Below are 19,088 nucleotides of genomic sequence, written 5' to 3'. Positions count from 1 at the left end.
ATACCACATCGGGTTCTAAGTGAGAGGGCTTCTTATTTAGTAATGCCAAGGTCATGTGTTAACATGTAAAAAAAAATTAGACGAGGAATGGGGCATTGGGGTAAGATTATACAGAGTGTAAAGTTGGGCTTTCTCTTATCATCTGTTGTCAACAACAGGATGATTGTTACTGTTACCCAGTCCTTACCATCATTAACACAGAGATATTGGATATTGTGGAGAGACTTTAAAACAGAATATTAGTAATGCAGAGCTATAAAGAGCCACGATGATATTAATACAATCCTCCATACACATAGTGACCTGTCTGCAGCTCCAGCCTAGAGAAACCCAGTTATTCACTTGTAGGGGGCAGCCCCATTATCAGAAAGCGCTATTCAATTGGAAGTGCTCATCTGTGTTAGGTCAAAAACGACTTCCTCTAAATATCCATTCTGTGTATTGAAGTACAAATGAGTCCCACTTAAGAAAAAACAAAACAAACCAACTTCCAATGATTTAAAAATACTAACGTGACCCTCTTATGTTTACCTAAAGCTAGTGTTTCTCAAACATCAGCTGTATCAGAATCCCTGAAGGACTTGTTGAAACAAATTGCTGGTCTCTACTCTGAGCTTCTGATTCATTAAATGTGGGATGGTACCTGAGAATCTGCATTTCTAACACGTTCCCAGGTGACCCTGATGCTGTTGCTCTGAGAACCACTTTGAGATCCACATCTCTAAGCTAATCAGTCTGTCCGTTACACCTTACAAGACATACTTTCCTAATCTGACACCCTTCTATTTGTCTTTTTTTTGAATGCTTTAGAAATTTAGCTGTTATCTTTTTTATGTATTTTACATTTGTTCCAGCTTTCCTTGGTGGACATATATGACTTTTCTACTTGAAAATAAACACGTTTTTCTTTAAAATATCATTAAATAAGAGTGTAATTAGTGATATAAAGCAAGATGACTAAAAAGAATCTCTCATTATTATGTTTGCACAGCCTGTATACAAATTATTTGAACTAGAAAGGATTTGCTAAGTAAATTATTTCTATTTCCATCACTTAATAGTGAATATTATGGTGATTAGGGGAAAAAATAAGCTTTCTTTTCTCTTTTGAGATGGAGTCTCACTCTGTCACCCAGGCTGGAGTGCAGTGGCGCGATGTCGGCTCACTCTGTCACCCAGGCTGGAGTGCAGTGGCGCCATCTCAGATCACTAAGCCATCTCGGCCTCCCCAGCTCAAGCGATTCTACTGCCTCAGCCTCCCAAGAAGCTGGAATTACAGGTGCCCGCCACCATGCCCAGCTAATTTTTGTATTTTTAGTAGAGATCACCATGTTGGCCAGGCTGGTCTCGAACTCCCGACCTCAAGTAATCTGCCTGTCTTGGCCTCCCAATGTGCTGCGATTACAGGCATGAGCCACCACGCCCAGCTAAAAGAAGCTTTTCTGATAGTAACTTTGTTTTCCCATTCTGGAGTTTATGGCAGTATGAAAAAGACTGAATTTATAAGCAGAAGATCTGTTTTTGAAATCCGGGGACCTGTATTTCACAATGGCTTTGATGTGTTTTGGTTGTGCACCTTTAGACAACTTATCAGTTTCCTCATTTTTATACAACAATAAAATAGTAACAGCTACCCATTAAATTCTGTACAGAAGCTAGGGACAGATGCAGTAACACTTGCATATCTATAAAGGCTTTGTAAATGTGGGTATTATATCTAATGTTTATGCACATGCTGTTTGATTATTTTCATTTGGAATTCCACTCCATTAAAGGAAAAGTAACGTACGAATTCAGATTCTTGTAAGTCTTCAGGCATAAGGCCTCCATTGACTAAGTACATTGCCTACATAATTTCTCCTAACCCAAATGAATCTCCAGTTAAACCAAGCTGGTGGTTATGTACTGTCTCCAGAGGATGCCAAGCATAAAGTCCTTGAGTATATTCATCTTGGATCCTCTGATTGGACAACTGCGGTATTGAGACTTCAAGTTCCCCCTTGAAGGCCCCAGACGGTACCTGTAATTTTACTCAAGTTGTAAATGTATACTCTTTGTTAAGAAAGAGTGACAATGATTTGATTTACTTTCCGTGACTGGGGTTAGGGATGGGGGAGACTCTGGGAATGTGACTTACCAGTGAGGTTCTAGTTTTGTAAATCATAGGACAAGTTTTGATAGGCAAATGTTGGACTATAGGGCTGAGGTTGTTTCCCACCACAACATATAGACTTCTACTAGCCCTTGAAGGAAAAAACACGAGAAAATCAGTTGGGTCAGCTGAGTATTCCTTTATGAGTATGGAACAGACTTACATAACAATTCTGCAGGGAATGGCTCTGGAAAGGTCAACCACTTAGTTTTGGACAACTCTTTTCTATTCTGTATAACCACTTTTTCACCAAAATGATACTAAATAAATATGCTATAGGAAGCTATATTTTGACATGACTGTTTTAGGCAAAGATACACTCACCAACTTACTCCAAAGAGTTTCTAATCAGAGAATATCATATGGATCTATTTGAATTGCTCCCATGCTTGGCTGAGCCCAAAATAATTTACTGTGCATACGTACACCAAGTGAGAAGGTTGAGGAGGTGTCACTTGTACATCTCTTTATTCTTTTTTTTTTGTATGTGTGTGTTGTTTTCATGTGTTTTGAAAGGCTCTCTTGCTTAGCTTTTATTTTGCCATTAAAGATTTTTTTCTGTGCTATAACTGTATTTTTAAGTCTGGTTTGAGTTCAAGAGATCCACAAATTCACAAAAGATTAAGAATAATTTGTGAACAAAATGATGCAGAAATAAAAAAAATGCATTTTCCAAATAACTCCCTTGCAGTCCTTCTCCCTCAGCTACCACTTTCTATTAAGTTTCTTCTTCCTACTATATGAAGTGCCATGAGCTTTCAATTCATTGTATTTTAAGTATAAGCTATACTTACTAACCTTCACGTTATTCTTTGCTACTTAAATAAGCTTGCTTTCATAGTTCAATTGATGTATTGTTTAACCGATATTTTTAATTGATATATTTTGATATATATTGATAATTGATAGATATATAATTCATTTGAGAAATTTTGGGTATGGAGGGTTGGAAGGAATCCTTTCATAATTTTTCTACTTAAAAGAAATCTTTTTTCATTTAACAGCTTTTCCCATGGGGATAGAGTTTTCATGAATAAATCAAAGTCATTAAATGAGGTATATTGTACATCTTTTAAGAGTCACAGAAAGAAGCAACAACAATTTACCCAGGCAGAGGGTATAAGTTTAGACCTTGGTTGCCTGATTTGTGGGACAAATTCTTTAATTTTTTTTTCTTTATATTTTGACTTTTTTTTGGACTCTCTCCTCCCCTTCCAGGCTCCAGGTCAAATACTTGACACCTGAATGATGTTCAATTATTTAAAAGATGGATTGGCCAGCTCAGCTCCTGTCTCAGACAGACTGTCTCTAAATGTATTTTCAACATGTCTTCAGACACTTATTTTTCCTCTGTTCAATTTTGTTCATCTTCTTACTTAACTGTTCAAGTGCTACTATTTCCTTTTTAAATGTAGTATTGAGAAGAGCAAACATTATTGGAAAAGAGAGTCTTACTAGCATAATTGTGCATTATCTTCCTCTTATATTGCTGGCCTCCCTGCACCCCCATGCCCACCTCCTCCTCGCGCCTCCATGCCGCCTCCCACTGCTCCAGCTCCTTGCAGCTGCGAGTCCAGTCACTGGTCACCTTTCGTATCTCCTCACTCAGAGCCTGGTTGGCCAAAGCTGCCTGGTCCAGCTGTTCTCAGAGCATGGCATTCACCTGGGCCAGGCTGGCACTCCTGAATGGGGCACAGGGGATCAGTAGGCGCTCGCCCAGGGGGCCATGCTGCCAGCCCTGGCCCTCCTTGCTGCTCCTCCTCCAGCCAGATGAGGGCACTCTCCAGGTCTTGGCTGTGCTCTGTGTCCTGGGTGGCAGAGAGGTTAAAGCATCAGGCTGGGCAGATGGAGGGCAGGGCCTGCCTCTGCCCCACCCTGGCACCCACCCTCAGCTGCTGCTGCTCCAGCTCTCCGGATCTCTCCAACAGCTGCTCCAGCTCCGAGAACCTCTTCTTGTACTGGAGAATCTGGGAATGGGGAGCTGATGGTGAGCCCCAGGGGTGGGGGCAGGGCAAAGTGAACACGTGGGAGGGAAAGAGCAGGAATGGGTGGCCCTGACCTTGCCCTGCAGCCGCTGCACAAGCTGGGCCTGCCGCTGCTGGCCCTCCAGGTAGGCCTGCAGCTTGCGCCACTAGGAGGCCTGCTCCTCCTGCAGCTGCCTCCGCAACTCCACGCTCTGGGGTACCAGCCCCCTGGGCTCTTGCGTCTCCAGCTCACCAGATTCCAGCCACAGAGCCTGCTCCAGCTGCAGGGAAGGGCCCTGGGTGAGAGTCCTGGGCCTCCTGGGAAGGCAGGCTCAGGCCTCTGTAGGGGGTGGCAGGCTGGGCCCAGACCCACAATGCCTTGTAGGCTGATAGCCTGGCGCCCTGGGGAGCAGCACATGTGGGCAAGCCCAGGGGCAGTGCACGTGTGCATGGGGTGATGCAGCCATGCACGGGCACGCAGACGGAGCATGCATGGACACATGCAGGTGAGCCCACAAACACAAACCATGCAAGCAAAACTCAAAGGTGCACCTGGGGTCTACCTCAGGGGCCTCAGTACACCATGTGCCTCTCCTCCGGAACACTTAGCCCTTTCGTGGTTTCTGTTTATTACATTGATGCCTCTGTCTTTCCACCATGACCCCCCCCCCCCCCCCAGTGTGAGCTCAGAAAGCCTGGATTTTTTGTTCCTCATTGTATCTTAGTACTAGAATGGTGGCTGTGGAATGGCATGGCTCACGCTCAGTAAATATTTCTTGTGATGGTGAATTAATGGCAGGAGCTCATGGGAATACATTCAAACAGAGGTGTCAATCCGCCTATGCATATCTGAGCCTAAAGATATGCACACACATAACACATACAGGCAACCTCAAACATCCCCAGGGGGACACGAAAGAACCCCCTCATATACACAGCATTAAGATTTGTAAGAGGTGCACACAGATGTTGCCCTATACGGCGCCTGCATATTAATGCCCGCTTCTGGCTGGGTGCAGTGGCTCATGCCTGTAATCCCAGTACTTTGGGAGGTCAAGGCGGGTGGATCACTTGAAGTCACGGGTTCGAGACCAGCCTGGCCAACATGATGAAATCCAGTCTCTACTAAAAATCAGAAAATTAGCCGGGTGTGGTGGCATGCACCTGTAATCCCAGTTACTCAGGAGGCTGAGGCAGGAGAATCACTTGAACCTGGGAGGCAGAGGTTGAAGTGAGCCGAGATCGCACCACTGCACTCCACCCTGGGCGACAGAGCAAGACTCCATCTTTTACTTACTTATTTATTCATTTACTTATTTATTCATTTATTTGTCTCATGGGCTGAGCAAGGGGACCCCGGCTGGTGGAGGGACAGCTGCGCCCTGCAGGTCGCTGCGTCCGGGCAGGCCCCGGCCTCTTGTCGTGCCCCCGGCCCGCGACAACCTGGGCAGGATGGGCAGCAGGACGCGGCGGGGCATCCGCGGAGCCCGTCGGGAACGCTCTCTTGGCCTCCGGTGCCGGGCAGCGGTGGGTGCCGTACCCACAGTGCCCACAGCGCCCCCAGCCCTGGGACGTGGCTCCAGCCGGCCCCCAGGCAGGCGGCCTCCTTCCCCGGGAGCACGTCGCCTTGGCAACATGGAGAAACTTCAACTCTTAAAAAAACAAAACAACCACCACCACAACAAAAACAAGAACAGAAATTAGCCGGCTTTGGTGAGTCCTGCCTCTGTTACTCCAGAGGCTGAGATGGGAGGATCGATTCAACCAAGATGCCACCAGATACAGTGAGACTGTCTCTCAGAGAAAAAGTCAAACAAACAAAAAAAGAGGCTGTGTAAGAGGTGACTCTGGGGACAGTGGAAAAACACTAAGGTTTTCAAGTGGTGTTAAAAGCGACTAGGCCTTGGGGACCATTGAGCAATCTACAAAGCACGGAAGCCTAGATCCCTGAGCTCTGCCTGCAAAGTACCACCACATCTAACATGGGAGACCTCCCCCACAGAGACTGAAATTTGCCTTCCGAGGAAACAAGTGACTACAGACATCTGTCCCAGGACAGTAAACAAGAAAACAAGGTCTCACAAAAACAAAAACAGCTGACCACAGCATACAATCACTGAGACCGAGCCTGCGACTATAGGCGAAAAAAAAATGCTGTCCATTATTCATACCATGAAAGACCAGGGGAAAGTGCGAACGCAGTCCCCTACTACTGTTGTGGGAATCAGGAGAACAGAGAGACCAATGGGTGGAACGGGAGGATTTATTGACTGCACTGAGGCCCAGCAGATTAAAATCCAAAGGCTGAGCCCCGAACAAAGACAGGGCTTGACTTTATACACACTTCTGAAAGGGGGTTGGCTAGTTTGAATGGCGCGGTGGGAATTTGATGGCATGAAACTTGGGGGCAGGCAAGAGGGCTTATAGAAGCAGAAGAAAGGCAGCTAATCAAACTGTCACAGGTCTTGCAATGCAAGTATAGCTGGTGACCTTGCAGCTGCACTGAAGGGAAATCGGGAACTTAACAAAACTTGAATAATTAGAAATGGAAAGGGGGAAAGAGAAGGTAGTAAAGGCATTTGTTGTTTTCTCCTCTTATCTTTGCTAGGGGCTGACTGTGTTGAGAGAGTCTCCGGAACTCATTCCTCGGGGCTCTGACTTTTCAGATCGTGTTACCAAGGATCTGCTAGGGCTCTATCTATGGCAGGTCTTGGAGTCAGCCAAGTACAGGAAAACTTGTCTTTTTCTTTTAACTTCTGCCTTATTACTACAAGTTGTGCAGCACGCCATGCCTGGTTTTCATCAGCAATATTTCCAGAGGTTACAGAAAGATTTCTAATCCTGGGAGGAAATGCTCCCTTGAAGCAAAAGTGTTCTCCCCCAAAAACTGCAAGGAGCTATCTTCTTGATAGCCAGGTAGATAATTCTCAGGTTTTGCCCCACAGAATCTCTATCTAAAATAGAGCAGTGGTCATGCCTAGTGAAAAGTTTGAGGGAACTCGCCCAATGTTGGGTTTCTTCAGAGCCCTATATATAGATATAACCAAATATCCTAAAAGACACTGCCCTTCATCATTCCATGCTGTTAGACATTTATAGGACCATGGATGGTGATCTCCTCCAGACAAAAATAAATGCTGGTGCAGAACAGGTAAGTGTATTACAATTTGAGTACATCAGCTTTTGGGCATTTTAAACCATGGGTCAGTCATGTTAGAGCAAGAGGCCAGGTTGATAGCAAGAGGGAGTGTTTTTCTTTTAATTTTCCAATAGCAAAGTGATGTTTGCCACTGTCATTTCAGAGTGAGGTGGCAAATTGTTGTTGTTTGGTTTTGTGGGTTTTTGTTTGTTGTTTGTTTGCTTGTTTTTGAGACAAGGTCTCACTGTCACCCAGGCTGGAATGCACTGGCATGATCAGGGTTTACTCCTGCCTTGACCTCATGAATTCAAGCAAACCTCCTTACGAATCCTCCCGAGTAGCTGGGACTACAGGCACGTGACCCCACACCCTGGGGTGTGAACTGGGATTTGATGTTTTCAGTTGGCTCTCTAATGGAATAGCTTCCCTTACTCTTCTAGAATCAGATTGTCTTCATGATTATCATTCTTGTGTGCATTATATTTCTACTACCCTGCTATTTTTTTTTCTATTTTTCTTTTTTCTTTTTCTTTTTTTCTTTGTGAGACAGAGTCTCACTCTGTCTCCCAGGCTGTATTGCAGTGGCAGGATCTCAGCTCACTGCAACCTCCACCTCCTGGGTTCAAGCAATTCTTTTGCTTCAGCCTCCTGAGTAGCCACCTGGCTAATTTTTGTATTTTTAGTAGAGACAGGGTTTCACCATGTTGGCAGGCTGGTCTCGAACTCCTGACCTCAAGTGATTCACCCACCTCAGCCTCCCAAAGTGCTGGGATTACAGGCATGAACTACCACACCTGGCTCTCAAACCATTTTAGTTAAGCAAAGACAGATGTGTCTGGCTTTTTAGTACGATGCTGAATTATCCTCCAATCTATATTTTTAGGAAGGACCTGGGGAATGGCAACTTGGAGATATTTGGTGAAAATGTGAACCTTTCATGTTCTGCTTCAGTCCCTTTTTGAAAATCCTTCCAATTTACCTTTTGCAACCAGTTAGTGGCCTTCCCTTCTTCGCCAGCATGTGAATTAATTGATAAAGATCAGAATATTTGGGCTCAAAGATTTCAACAGTTAAGTCAAATTTTCTGCCAAAGCCTACAGGATCTTGGAGCCTGCTTTAGAAACAGAAGAGTGAAATGTATTTAAGTTTAGATCAGGGAAGTCCTTTATAATATTCTTAATTCACGTTTTGGTGAAGTGGTGTACACAACGGTAGGCTCCCCTCTTCCTGTGGGTTTGGGTTTTACCTTGAAAGGGACTGTCAGAACAGAAATTTCAGGGAAGGGACCAGATCCCTGGGGACTTTCCTTAGGTGATGGTGATGGAAGAAGAGGCAAGACAGGACAGGAAGGCTCAGGTAAGAAAGACTATGCAGGTGCAGGGGCAGGAGGAGAAGGAGCAGCTGGAGGTGAAAGAGACAAAGCCTCCTCAATATTTCTCAATTCAGAAAACATGACAGTTTACCTCCTTCAGCTTACTTCCTCAATGGAGGCAATTTTCTCAGTTCTTTTAGAAATTTTAGAAATTTAGACATTTCTAGGTCTCATTGGAATTAAGTCTCCTATTTAATTTGTCTGGTTTGAAAACCAAATTTCTCTCTCTCTCTCTTTTTTTTTTTTTTTGAGACAGGGTCACCCAGACTGGAGTGCAGTGGTGTGATCTCCGCCTACTGCACTCACCGCTTGCTGCATGACAGCCAATAAGTCGAGGGTTGAGGTGTAGGGGCAGGGAAGGTGACTTTATTCCAGAGAGCCACCAAACTGAACAGATGGTGAACTAATGTCCTAAAGAATTATCTTAAATTAATACGATTTTCAGGCTCCTTGTACGTCAGGGAAGGGAGGAAGAAGGAGGCGCTTGAGGTGAAGAGGTCTGACAATGACAGACATGGGCTGCAGTGAGAGCCCAAGGGGATGGTGAAAATTGTTCGTCCTTTGTCAGGTCACACTGCTCTTATAAATCTTCAGCATAACACTGTTACTTGTGTATACAACCTCTCTATCTTCTCAGGGGTTAGTTTGGGGAAGGGATTATTATCATCTGTGCTTTAAAGTTAAACTGTAAGCTAAATCCCTCCCATAGATAGCTTGGCCTATGTGCAGAAAGAAGAAAAAGCAGTTAGCCTGGAAGATGTCACCACAGGGTAGGAAGGGTTAGGAGCAAAATGCAGACAGTCATGCTAGGCCTCCTTTTCATTGCCATATATTTAATGTATTTGAATACATAATTTTAATTTTTTATACTTTATTTTTATTTATTTATTATTTTTTTGAGACAGAGTCTCACTCTGTCGCCCCCCCAGGCTGGAGTGCAATGGCGTGATCTTGGCTCACTGCGACCTCTGCCTCCTGAGTTCAAGCAATTCTCCTGCCTCAGCCTTCTGAGTAGCTGGGATTACAGGAGCCCCCCACCATGCCCGGCTAATTTTTGTATTTTTAGTAGAGACAGGGTTTCACCATGTTGGCCAGGCTGGTCTCAAACTCCTGACCTCGGGCTCCCAAAGTGCTGGGACTACAGGCATGAGCCACCATGCCCAGCATAACCAAGATTATTAAACCATTCTAATTTGTCAAAAGAGTCACACTGATTTTTAAAAAATAATGTAATGGGCCAGGTGCAGTGGCTCATGCCTGTAACCCCAGCACTTTGGGAAGCCATAGCAGGAGGATCATGAGGTCAGGAGTTCAAGACAGCCTGACCAACATGGTGAAACCCCGTGTCTACTAAAAATACAAAAATTAGCCAGGTGTGGTGGTGTGCGCCTGTAATCCCAGCTACTCAGGAGGCTGAGACAGGAGAATTGCTTGAACCCGGGAAGCAGAGGTTGCAGTGAGCCGAGATTGCACCACTGCACTCTAGCTTAGGCGACAGAGTGAGACTACATCTCAAAATAAATAAATAAATAAATAAATAAATAAATAAATAAAATAATAATGTAATGAACTTTTTCATGTCTTTATATAATAAATATTACATTATTTAAATTGTTCAAAGGCATCAAAGATTCCTCTCTGTTATCAATTTCATTTCATTTATTTTATTGGACCAAACCACCAGGATCATTAATTTAATCTACAGCTAAATCTATTATTTTTTCATGTTAGAAATTCCACAAGAAAATTTTTCCCTAATGAAACCTCACATTTCAAGCATAAGGAGCCCGGGTGAGGTGGCTCACACCTGTAATCCCAGCACTTTGGGAGGCCGAGACAGGTGCATCACTTGAGGTCAGGAGTTTGAGACTAGCCTGGCAAACATGATGAAACCCTGTCTCTACTAAACATATAAAAATTAGCTGGGTGTGGTGGCGTGCGCCTGTAATCCCAGCTACTCTGGAGGCTGAGGCAGGGAAATAGCTTCAACCTGGGACGCAGAGCTTGCAGTGAGCTGACATGGCACCACTGCACTCTAGCCTGGGCTACACAGCAAGACTCTGTCTCAAAAATAAATAAATAGATAAATAAGCATAAGCAGTAAAAAAAAAACATAAATTATAAAATAAGGCACAGGGTCTTGCTGTGTTATCCAGGCTAGAGTGCAGCAGGGCAATCATAGCTGACCAACTTGGAACTTCTGGGCTCAGGCAATCCTCCTGGCTCAGCTTTCCTTGTATTTTTTTAGAGATGATGTCTTGCCCTGTTCCCCAGGCTGGTCTCCAATCGCTGACCTAAAGCAATCCTTCCGCCTCAGCATGTTGAGTTGCTGGGAGTACAGGTGCAAGACATGCAGCCTAGCATTGTAGTAAAACAATTTTCAACAAATTCTTAATTTTATTTATTTATTTATTTATTTTTTGAGTTGGGAGTCTCATTCTGTCACTCAAGCTGGAGGGAAGTGGCACAATCATAGTTCACTGCAGCCTGAGATTACAGTCATGCATTATCATGCCCGGCCAACTTTAAAAAATTAGCTAATACTTAAAAAATGTGTAGGGACGGGGGTTTCACTGTGTTGCTCAGGCTGGTCTCCAACTCTTAAAGTGCTGGGACTGTAGCTATGAGCCACCATACCTGGCTTAATTTTCTTATTTTAATTTTATCTAAGTGATTATTATTGTTCCTAAGATAATTGGGGCAGTGACTCCTTTACAATTTTAGAGATCTAATTTGTCTATTCACTTCACTGAAAGAGTACGCCAATTTGTTTCATGAGAAAATATCCTATATTTATAAAGCAGGAAAATTCCTTCCACCAAACTAGGGTGTATTCTAAAGAAACGAATTGTGCTAAGTAACATCACTTAAAGTGAAAACAGAGGCAATGGTATCTATTAACAATGTTTATCAGTGAAGGAAATAAACTGAAAATATGAACATCATTAGATCCTTGGAGGGCCTTCATTGCTGAAAATCTGAGTAATATTGTGATACTCTTTTGAGTCCGGCAGGGCATTCTCTTTCCAGGGCATGTAACAGTGGGTGAATAATTTCTTTTCATTCATTTTCATTAAGGGCTGAACTTCCTTAATGTTCTGGAGATTATTAAATTTGATTTGTATCGTTGTGAAAAGTACTCATATTGCTGATTCCATTGCTTCTATGTGATCATATAAATCTTTTCTCTTTTTGTAGTGTGGTTTAAACTTAATCCTTAAAGGGCATGTATTTGAATTTTTCAGCTGGTTAGAAACCTGAATATACCAATCAAATAAAACTGCTCCTTACATGCTACAGATTTAGTTTTCTTCCTGTACTAAGATGTCTTTTAGATACAGTAAATTCGTTAAAGCCAAGAGCCCCTAGGAAACAAAGTTGGGTGGGAGGGGGGACATTGAGTAGTAAGATCACTCTTGTAACAGAGATGCCACTCTTGCAGATATTGACAACTGTTGGGCCTGTAAAATTTTTACCAAACATTGGAAAGACAAGATCTGAACAACTTATCATTGCTGCAGTCTCAAATATCAGGAAATACCATTATTCTCAGGACAATAAATAGACAATAAAGAAGACTCACAGAACAGATTAGCTGTCATGTATCACCAAACAGGGACTGGATCCTTGTCAACACCACCCAACAGAGATTGTCCCCAGAAATTCACTTCATAACCTCAAAACCAAAACCCCACACTGATGGCAAAAAATAATGATGCAAAGAATGAGAGAGAAAGAGAGAGAGAGAGAGAGAGAGAGAGAGAGAGAGAGAGAGAGAGAGAGAGAGACCTGTCCTATAGCCATACTCAGTGGGTAAAAGCCAAAGAGCTCAATTTCTGCTTATGATACTTAATAGAACATAGGGAACATAAGCCTATAGGTCAATGGGTTCAGATCTGCACCAAGTGCCTGTTGGATGCAGGATTCTACTGTCTCCAATAATATGTCTCAGATGCTCTAATTTTTTTTCTTTTTTTGAGACAGAATCTTACTCTGTTGCCCAGGCTGTGGTGCAATGGCGCGATCTCGGCTCACAATAACCTCCACCTCCCGGGTTCAAGTGATTCTCCTCCCTCAGCCTCCCGAGTAGTTGGGATTACAGACACACACCACTGCGCCCGGCAATTATTATTATTATTATTATTATTATTATTATTATTATTATTATTATTGTGCGTGTGTATGTGTTTTTAGTAGAGACGGAGTTTTGCCATGTTGGTCAGGCTGGTCTTGAACTCCTGACCTCAGTTGATCAAAAGTAGGTGAGGTCAGAAAACATACCCTGGGAGAGGCTGGCACAATGGCCGGAACTGCCATCGCTAGGCCTGGGGTTTTCCTCTGTAGTGGAATACTAGTATTCATGTAGTGCAGGGACAAAACCAATTAGATACCTCTGGGAGTTAAGAAGAGGTGATTTACAGTGCTATTTGAGAAGGGGTATTAAGGAATTTGCCAGGGCACTGACGCGTGTCAGGTGTAAACCTCAGGTTGAGAGAGAGCTAAATATTTTCTGTCCATGAAGGTGATAAGCGAGGGTCTGAAGAAAGAGGGACTGGGGAGGACACTGGCCCCGGAAATAGGAAAGGGCTTCTTGGGGGTGTGAAGGATGGGTCAGGGTGCTATCTAGAAAGTTGCCTGGCAATGGATATAGGATGTGGGAGTGAGACATCAAACATGAAGCAGTCGCTTAAAGTCTGAAGAAAGACTAGATATATAAACGGCAGGAGATAGTAGGGAAACTGGACCGGCTCCTCATAAAACTTCCCGCCTTCTATCTCAGGGAGGATCGCAGGGCATTTCCGCCAAGACAGGTGAGACTGCGGTTCTGACCTGCGGGCCTCCATGAATATGCGCTAGGGCACCTGGGGGCCGGCAGAGCCGTTCCCCTTTGCAAAGTAAGCGTGTTATGTCTACAACCCAACGGGGACACTGAGAGCCCCAAAGGCCCTGCTTTCTTCCCAGAGAACAGCGCCCATCTGCATAATTTCTACCTGGCTCTATGAGGTGAGAACACAGTCCCCGCTAGCACAGAAATCCTACAAACTCCTGTGGGGGCTGCGCTTGGAAGCAGAGGCTGTGTAAGAGATGACGGGGGGTAGGGAAAAACACGAAGATTTTCACACAGGGTGAGAACCCAAGAGACTAGAGACCACAGACCAATCCCTGCAAAAAGCAGCCAGGGTAGAAAGGGAACAGCTGAGCGGACTTCACGATAGTTAACTTGTGTTACAAAGCCCATACGGCTAATGCTTGCTTTTTCTCCTATGGCGTGCAGCCGACATGTTACTTCTTATTCCCCAACTCTCCACTGTAGAATTACCACATAAAACGCCAACCAGAACACAACCCAGCAAGTAAAAAGATACAACCCTTGGCATACAGTCTATTTTTGAAACTACGGAGAATCAGGGGAAAGCGCGAACGCAGTCCCCCACTACCACAAATTATGCAGTCGAGTTTCCCACATTTGGGGAAATCGCAGGGGTCAGCACATCCGGAGTGCAATGGATAAGCCTCGCCCTGGGAAAACCACCTTCGTGATCATGGTATCTCCCCTGCCAGGTAAGTATGAGAGCTTGTGCCTCGGCCCCGCCACAGCCTCATACGCCTCACTCTTTATACACACGGTCACTTGCCCCGCGCACTCCCGAGCCCTTTCCAGCCCTGACACACAGCTGGAATTCTCACTTCCGATCAGCGGTCCTGAATCCGCTCCCAGGGCACGGGAACTCCTTCGTGGCGATGCAGCTAGTGGCGAAGCAGCAGCCTCTGCGCTGCCTCATCTACATAGAAGTCGCCCTCTCCGTGATGTCACCGACAGTGCCTTGCCCAGTCCCCATCGGCCTTTCTGCCACTCAACCGACCAATCTGCTGCCAGAGCCGCCAAGGGGAAGTGACGTCTGCTTCTCCCTTTTTGCCTCCCGTCTCTGCGTCTGTTCTCTCCCAAAGAAGCTGGTGCTTAGCCTGTGTTAAGGAGCAACCTTTCGGTGGCCAGATGGAGCCGGGGCATCCTTCTTCAAATAATGGTTTTTAATTCGCAGACTAGAATGTTTAGGATTACAAAAGAAACCCGTTCTCTTCACATCCTTATCCTTGTGATGCAGCATTCTGCTTGCAATTGGAAGCCGTTTAATATCAGAGAGAAACCATATTTATGAAAGTAAAGAGGCTGCTCAGATGACTGCAAACCAGCCTTCCTTACTGGTTTTATCACTGGTAATGTTATAAAGACAGTTGTCCAGATTCATGAATCTTGTAGGTTTTTTTTTTTGGATTTGTTGTTTTTTTTCAAAAATCAGTATTGTAGAAAACTATGCTGCCCCAGAAGAGATGATTGGACACTCTCAAGCGTGGTGCTGGACTTTGTCATCTCTTGCACAGCCATCTCCACACCTTAGTGCTTACCTCATGTTAGTTTTTTATATTCTGCAAAGACGAAACCAAAATAATCCAAATTTGACACAAATACCTGGGATACATCTTATTTGAGATGTTTAACAAATGTCTGGATCATCTTTTCTTATATATTACACAGGAAACACTGTGAAGTAAGCAAAGTTGGAATGCCCAAGTCAAAGACCATTTGAATATTTACAAGTAGATTTCAGACAGGAATACTACAGGGTGGTCACAGGATAACACATTCTAGGCAGCAGATTTACATGACTTGAGGCTGTGGGCTGTTAAGACGCTGAAAAACCAGGGTGTGGACCAAGCTGGCTAAGACTGAGTGGACCCAACATGGTGCTGGATTTGATGGAGGTTTTACCTAGGCCCTCATTATATGCTCATTAACATACTAAATCACACACCCGCCAGTGCCATGACAGTTCTGAGACCAATGTTTGATGTAAAAATGGCACCACAGTTCCAAGAAATCTCCACCTTTACGCAGTAATTTTCGTGAATATTCCAATTCTTGGTTAAAGAAACCCATCAAGATGAAACCCCAGAACCCATTATTCTCTCTCGGGTATGCCCGAGCTCCCCTTTCTTGAGTGTGTACTTTTTGCTTTGCAATAAATTTCTTCTTTCACTATTTTCTGACTCATCTTTGACTTTGTTCTCACGGTGGTGTCAAGAGCCTGGACACCACGGCTTGGGTCGAGATCCCACCAGTGCCCAGGGACATACCCCAGCCCACCAGTATCAGATTCTATTCCATTGCTCAAATCACAAAACATCAAGTGCAGAGTTCTCCTTGGAGACCATAAAGTAAAGATTCTGTGGCATGGTGGCCAGTTAGGCCACTGGAAGCATGGCAAAATATTGAAAATGAGGGATTAGGTGACAGTGTAGTAACTGCTGAATACTAAATACTTGATCTAGGCCCCATTCCCTGGAGATTGACAGGGAGACACATTGTCCAGGTAGTAGTGGAGAAATGTTTTCTGGGTATCTGACCAGCCTTTGTGGAAAGAACTGGCACCATCCTGCAGATGTAACCGCCTGATGGGTTCTTCCTGACCAATGTACACAAAAACTCAATTCATGGAGACCATGGCACTGCAGGAAAGAGTTTCATTGGCACAGGCCAGCCACGACATGTGGGAGACAGAGTTATTACTCAAACCAATCTCACTGAAGGCTTGGAGGTGAGGGGTTTTTCAAAGATAGTTTGTTGGGCAGGGGGCTAGGGCTTGCGCGGTGCTGATTGTTGGGGATGAAATCACAGGGGCATGGCAAACGGCCCTCCTGCATGGAGTCAGCTTCTGGGTGGGGGCTAAGGGGCTGGTTGATTTTTGGGCCAGATGGTGATATCTAGCAGTCAGAAATGCCAAAGCCTGAAAAGACATCTCAAGAGGCCAATCTTAGGTTCTACAATAGTGATGTTCTTCACAGCAGTAATTGGGGAAGCTGCCAATCTTGTGACTTCTGGAACAATGGCTGGTAATTATTTAACGAGGCATACATCTTAGTAGAAATCAGGCCCCTTTCATCCTTCTAACTTGGTGGCCTTTCATTCATTTTACAGGGGTAATTTAGTTTTGGTGAAGGTTATCATTTAAACCAGCCTTTTTGGCTGTCCCCAACCTTTTTGTCACCAGGGACTGGTTTCGTGGAAGACAATTTTTCCATGGAAGGGGGTGGTGGATGGTTTCCAGATGAAACTGTTCCACCTCAGGTCATCAGGCATCAGTTACAGTCTCATAAGGAGTGCGCAATCTGGATCACTCACATGAGCAGTTCCCAATAGGGTCCGAGCTCTGATGAGCAGCTAATGCTCATGCTGATGTGACAAGAGGCAGAGCTCAGGTGGTAATGCTCGAAAGCCTGCAGCTCACCTCCTGCTGTTCAGCTGGGTTCCTAACAGGCCATGGACCAGTACCTGTCTTATGGCCCTGGGGATTGGGGAGCCCTGATTTAAACTATAAACTCAATTTTTCCCAAAGATAGCTTGGGGGAAATTGCACAGGAATGAGCAAAGACAGCAAGCCTGTGAGGCTAGAACCAAGATGGAGTCAGCCATGTCAGCTTTCTCTTGTTGTCATAATTTTGCAAAGGTAGTTTCTGAGGGGCTGCACTGGACACTTCTTAAAAACATGAGACAGATGTTATTGTATGTACTACAGTAGGCAAGAGAGACCAGCAGACAACTGGGCTCAACCTCGAATACAGCAGGAGGAGTTGAAGATTATAGCCAATTGGCAAGATAAGAAAGTCAGTGGATGGAAAATGACTAAGAGGAACTTGATTAGCTATCAAAGGTGGTTGCGAGGACTCTTACTAAACTAGACTCAACAGTATTCTTTCGTAAAACTGGACTTGGCAGGCAAAGAAATAACAGAGAAAAGGGCTCAGAGGAAACCACTAAGGTTTGGTCAAAGACTGGAGTCTTTGTCAACTCTACATTGAAGCTTCTGCAAATAAACAAAGACCAACCAAATGAAAAAAAGCAAAGGCTATTTATTCTGAGCTTGCTATAGCAGGGAGTCAGTCACTGTTATTTGTGTTTTGGCAGAGACTTGAAGGCAGTCATAAAGGTGGGAAAGCTTTTTAAAAAGAAAGGCTTCAGGGGCCTGGCACGGTGGCTCACGCACATAATCTCAGCACTTTGGGAGGCCCAGGTGGGTGGTCACGAGGTCAGGAGATCAACACCATCCTGACTAACATGGTGAAACCCCATCTCTACTAAAAAATTTACAAACAATTAGCCAGGTGTGGTGGCAGGCACCTGTAGTCCCAGCTACTCTGGAGGCTGAGGCAGGAGAATGGCATGAACCTGGGAGGCGAATCTTGCAGTGAGCCGAGATTACGCCACTGCACTCTAACCTGGGTGACAGAGCGAGACTGTGTCTCAAACAAACAAACAAACAAAAAAAGAAAAGCTTCAGGTATGCTTGGATTGGAGGCTGGCAGCATGGTGAGGCTGTTGATAGATGAAGAAAATCAAAATATTTTACCCCAGAATATAGTTCTTTGGCATATTTTAAGATGGCTGTCAGAGAGCCAGCAAACAGAAGTAACTCTGCAAAACTGTCTTTTGTAGGGGAAATTTACACCTGCAGAGAATCTGCATTAATCCAGCTTTATCTTGTCAGGTTTGAGAAATAAAAATAAGCCCTTGGCCCTACAACCAACTGAGTGGACTCCCTCTTGGCTGACAGGACCACAGAGAAACCTCGAAAGCGGTTTCTGGGTGTGGCAGGCTAGGAGGTTGGACATGCCACCTCAAAACCCTCCCCTCACTAACTGCCATTATGTTGCAGGAGAACAGCAGAGGGAATTGGAAGTTGGATAAAAGGCAGAGTGAGTGAAAGCAGAGAAAGAAGCAAGGTGATGTGGTGGGAGAGCAAGAAACAAGATATAAGGCAGAAGTTGAGCAGCCAAAACAAAAAGTAAGATTTAAAAAAGCAAGCAAGGCTGGGCACGGTGGCTCATGCCTGTAATCCCAGCACTTTGGGAGGCCAAGGCAGGCAGATCACCTGAGGTCAGGAGTTTGAGACCAGCCTGGCCAACATGGTGAAACCCCATCTCTACTAAAAATACAAAAAATTAGCTGGGTGTGATGGTGCACTCCTGTACTCCCAGCTACGTGGGAGGCTGAGACGGGAGCATCGCTTGAACCCGGGAGGCGGAGGTTGCAGTGAGCCGAGATTGCACCACTACACTCCAGACTGGGCAACAGAGCGAGATGCTGTCTCAAAAAAAAAAAAAAGAAAGAAAAGCAAGCCAGGACCCCATGGCTGGCCAGATCCAAACCAGTAAAGGGGCAGCTCCTCAGAGATAGGCACGTGTAGTAGAGAAAAAAAGTATCCTTAACATGACTCCATATGATAATCAGCTCATTAAAACTCATGCATATGGACTGCATATCATGCGTGTACTTAAAATTATGGGATGCAGCCAATGTGCAAGCACACAAGGGCCAAAATAACTAAGCAACACGCCTATCAATCAAAAGGCAAACACTGGCTAACGATTAGGCATCCTTGTGAAGAGAAGAAAAAAAAACACACA

General features: G+C 44.6%; 1 protein-coding gene, 1 long non-coding RNA gene and 1 other non-coding gene across 7 annotated transcripts in view; all 3 read right to left on the bottom strand.

Moving 5' to 3' along the window:
* The window catches only part of LOC115930164 (neuroblastoma breakpoint family member 9), a 469,129-nt gene that overhangs the window by 167,545 nt on the left and 282,496 nt on the right, over positions 1 to 19,088 (bottom strand). The window lies entirely within an intron of this gene.
* On the bottom strand, positions 1,701 to 14,386 carry LOC129533299 (uncharacterized). Its single transcript, XR_008679436.2, has 3 exons — positions 14,316 to 14,386; positions 4,039 to 4,119; positions 1,701 to 3,960 (listed from the first exon to the last, which is right to left on the bottom strand). It is a non-coding gene; the product is annotated as an uncharacterized lncRNA (long non-coding RNA).
* Positions 14,034 to 14,197, bottom strand: LOC115933125 (U1 spliceosomal RNA). Its single transcript, XR_004069119.1, has one exon. It is a non-coding gene; the product is annotated as a U1 spliceosomal RNA (small nuclear RNA).

The sequence above is a fragment of the Gorilla gorilla genome, chromosome 1, assembly GCF_029281585.2.
Source record: "Gorilla gorilla gorilla isolate KB3781 chromosome 1, NHGRI_mGorGor1-v2.1_pri, whole genome shotgun sequence".
NCBI classification, from domain to species: Eukaryota; Metazoa; Chordata; class Mammalia; order Primates; family Hominidae; genus Gorilla; species Gorilla gorilla.
The sequence above is the reverse complement of the archived record's forward strand: the minus strand, read 5'-3'. Positions and strand labels throughout refer to the sequence as shown.